The sequence below is a fragment of the Crocodylus siamensis genome, chromosome 13 (assembly GCF_052110815.1).
Source record: "Crocodylus siamensis isolate JL-2025a chromosome 13, ASM5211081v1, whole genome shotgun sequence".
NCBI classification, from domain to species: Eukaryota; Metazoa; Chordata; order Crocodylia; family Crocodylidae; genus Crocodylus; species Crocodylus siamensis.
In genome coordinates, this window is record NC_143407.1 from 10,001,921 (window position 1) to 10,006,215 (window position 4,295).

Sequence of the window (4,295 nt, forward strand, 5' to 3'; positions counted from 1 at the left end):
TCACTTTGTTGTTTTATTTACAAATAAAGGACATTTAATACAGAAAATTCATGAATGTATTAGACCCTTATTAAATGCTCCTTATTCCTTTTGAGCTGGCACACCAGCTGGGCCAGATGTTGGTATGGGAAATGTATGTCTGGGTCAAAGGGAGAGAGGCGAGTAACAGGCTTCCCAAAGGAGCTGGTGCTGAAGTGATGGGGTGCCATAGGTCGTTCTACTGAAGTCTGTGATTACATTGATTTACCCCAGCAGAGGACTGGGCCCCTGAGATGGCAGTCTAGGGATATGGGCACACTTAGACTGATTTAAATGCAGTTTAAACCTGAAGTGGGTAGACATACAAGCCTGTTAAGCTGGTTTAAAGCTACCTGGAATGGTTCAAAATTGTACGCAGAACATGAAGTGCTATTTTGAACTGGCTCCCCACAAACTGATTCAATGTCATATGTGGACATTAAGCATGCCGTGACATAGGTCTGGTCGGTCCTTTGGACACTGCACTGCGTTCCTCCTCCCCTACCCACTCCTTACTGCAGCGGCTGGCTGGTTTTGAATGCAGCTGGTATTCTCTTGCTCCCCTTTTCTCCCTTGTTTTGGTATTTGTTCTCATCCCTTGTTCTGCTTGCTCAGTAAAAGCTATCTAGCAGCCAGCTGTGTCCTTGCTCCTCTCTCTGCCACTGCCCCTCATCATGACTCTCCCAGCCACTGGATCCAAGCACTCCCCTCTCACTCCCTACTCCAGCCACCCCAAATCAGGTGAGTGCACTGTAGATTTTGGTTAACTGCAGGCTACTGAAGTTTACTGAATTCACGTTCAGGGAAGAAGGGAAAGTAGAGAAGGCCAAAGCAGAGGTGTAAGCATCTTCCCTTCCCATATCTACTGGGAGGAATGCTGGTCTGGAGGGTCGCTCCTGCCCCTTGGTTGTTGAAGCAACATTTCACACCTAGTCCGTGAGATTTGGAAACAGCTTTTTAAGTGTGGCGCACCTGGGATAAGCACGCTAACACTGGTTCAATTGAGGCAATGTTAGCAACACTGCGGTATTTTCAGCCATTTCTCTTTGTACAGAGGAACCTCCAGAACAGATGTCTGGGTTGGGGGTGGCTTGCTGATGGGCATTTTGCACCCTCAATATATTAAGGGAGTGCTTTGAGCTATCAGGGCCTGCCTTTCACTCACCTGGAACTCATTGTAGGAATAAATACCTCCACCCCTGCTCTCCCTGACATAAGCAAGCAGTGAGCCATCTGGAAAAGGTAAAGAGCCCCCTTACACTCCTGGGTGGAAGGTAAAGGGGTTAGATCAGAGATCGTCTTGCCTTAACTGGGACACTCACATCAGCAGCTCCCTTGGCGTGAGTCCCCAGCCACAAATCCTGCACTTCCAGCGTGTTTACTTGTAGCAGGCATCAACATCACATGAGATGGCAGCTGGCTTGTTTATCTGTCCTCAGCTCACCATGACTAAGGCTCACATCTGACTATGGGTTAGACTGGGGATTTCCTCTCCCATTTGGGGAGCTGCCAAAGGCATTCTTTCCTCCTTACACGGAGCAGTTTCAAGATCTGATCTGTTTTGTTGTTTGGCTTGCTCTTTATTTGTCTTCCAATAAGTGACAAGGAAAGAGCCCTTCAGAGGTGAGTGAACTCCCACTGGTTCAACTGCCAGGACTGAGGCAGCATCCTGGTCAATGTGGATGACATGCATTGATGCCTGCCCTTTCCAGAAGTGAATGCTTGGCTCCTGTGGTACATATCCATTCATTGCTCTTTTATGGCCTGCGTGCCAAGGTTAATGTTTCTTGGTTTGCTTCCCATCAAAAGATGAGAAGTGAGCATTTATAGGAATAAGTGAGGACTTATAGGAAGTGTCAGCTCAGGTTCATGTGCAGGCCATTCAAACTGGCTCCCAACAAAGTCAGTGAGCAGGCCGGGAGTGGAGAGACCATAAACTGGCAGCTTGCTTGGAAGGCAAGCTTATCCCCCTTTATGAAACAAAACGCAATTGCTAGTTGCTGCTGAGGTGGGTGATGCAGAAGTGTATGAAAGGCAGTGATTGCAACCGTATTTTGTGTCTGGAATGGGTACTTTAGACTGGAATTGGCTTTTCAGGAGGTTATTCTGGGTAGGGTTTAAAAGGGGAAAAAACCCCCAATAACTAAGCCCCTTAAATATTCTGATCAAACCTTGAAATATCACAAGTCAAATTTCTGTGCCAGTGTGCCCACAGCTGCAGGAGGGGTGCCTAATGCATCGTTCTGCTCGCTAGGCTTGGCTTTCTGGCTTAATTTTTTTTTTTTTTTTTTTTTACATCTGCCACGATGGACTGTGTCTAGAAGCTCTTGGCACAGGCCTCTTCACTGCAGGGGCATGTTTGGACTGAGAACTCAGCTCACGGACGACAGTGGGAGCTTAATGCACCAAGTATACCCCTGAAAAATGGGAGCTTAATGCACCTCAGCTCAACTAAAACTCTGCTCTAGTGCTGCTTTGAGTTGAATTCAGTTTAGCTTGTGATATCTGCTTTAAAAAAAAAAAAAAGGCGCAAGTTTTCTGTGGAAACCCCCTATTTTCTGTTCAGCTGCACTCTACACACCATTTCCCAATCCTCTGAGCTAGCCAGCCCCCACTACAACATGCCCTTGTGCTACCCGGCATTTATAGGACCTGGTCATGCTATTCCTCAGTGATGTAGAGCTCATGCTGGATGGCAGGGTTATCTGTGAAGTTCCTCCTGGCACTGGAGGGTGACACGCAGACAACGCCGGACAGTTTCCAGTCGATACTAGATACCGATTCATCAATATGTGCTAAAAATACATAAAGGGGAACGGATTGTACTTTCCCTCGAGGAACAGCCAGGGGACAGGAAACCATAATCCGGGAGGTTAACACTAACAGAGCTAAGGGAACTAGTCGCACTTTGCTGGACTCTTTCTGCTGAAAGCTGGATTCAGGAGAAGACCCAGAGAAATGGCCTCAGACAAACTAACTTGGGTAATGGAAGAAGTATAGCTGTCTCAGCATGACATACTACCATACAGCCAGCTTCTCAGCAGAGCTAGCTGAACTAATACAGCTACAGTGCTTCTGGCACCCAAGCTGGTTACAAGTTCCCACATAATTTTGTTTTTGATCGGCTCCTGATGCTTTTGGGGAGGGGGGGCAGTGTGCATTTCTTTGCAGATAACACAGACAGCTGGAGCAGAGGAAAGCTGCTCTCCCCCACGCAGACTGTAGCAGAGAGCAGGACTTTCAGGAGCAGCAGGACCAGCCATGGGTATTGTGCTGCCAGTGTGAAGGAGAGCTGATGTCTTGTTAATCCTGTGTGCTCCGGCTGAACTTCACTGGAGGCCCAAGGTTTAAACTGGGGAGTTGTACCTGAGAGTGTCTTTGATTCATTTGGTACAGAGTGTGTTTGTTCATTGCTCCCTGCCTTCGACAATTCAATTATTGATACCCTGTTCTGATATTAACCTCATTCATATGTTGGCTCTTCTGTGAATAATAAATCGTGTAAATAGTTAGACTGTATGCCCTCCAGTGTGTGGGGAAAGCACCCCATGGAGAGGTGGCCCCAGCCTTAGGGGCCAGGAGGTTGACCGAGCTATTTGACATCCCAGGACCTGAATCCGGACATGGCCGCTGGTAGCACTGTGGCTAGGGTCACACTAGTGATCTCCTTCATGAACCTTTTGAGGATGAAAAGTGCTGTATGAGAGGCCTTTTGTTTAATCAGAACTGGACCTTGCCAGCAACTGATATAAAAGGAGCCACTTGGAGCACACAACTGGAAGTTTTGTTGGTGCTACAAAATGGAAGAGTTAGGTTACATATGCTGGAGCGCCACATACAATACCTGTCCTCTATTTAAGTACAGACAGCTGTCTCCTGTAACATTGCCAAACACTTCCTGATGACTGCTCAGTACCCTCCCCATCTCACCCCATCACCTTAGTTACACTGCTGAGGTCCAGAGCCAGCTCTGGGATCTACTGGGATGTCTCTAGCTTTCTCCTGTGAATGTGTCACAATGCCCAGTTCCACAATAACAGGTGCAGAGAGAGAATCACAATCTGATATTTCAAATGAAGGCCCCTGACTGATCCCTTAATAAGCCTGTGATTCAATATGTGGTATTGAATGATGGTGATTATTAAAATATATTTTTTTCAGAGATGTAATGACTATATAGACACTGAAGTATCGTCTTTATTAACCATGTTTATTATAGCAAGGTCTTGTCTATTATACCTTTTTACTTGATTGCTTTTATAATGTGCTTGGAAATA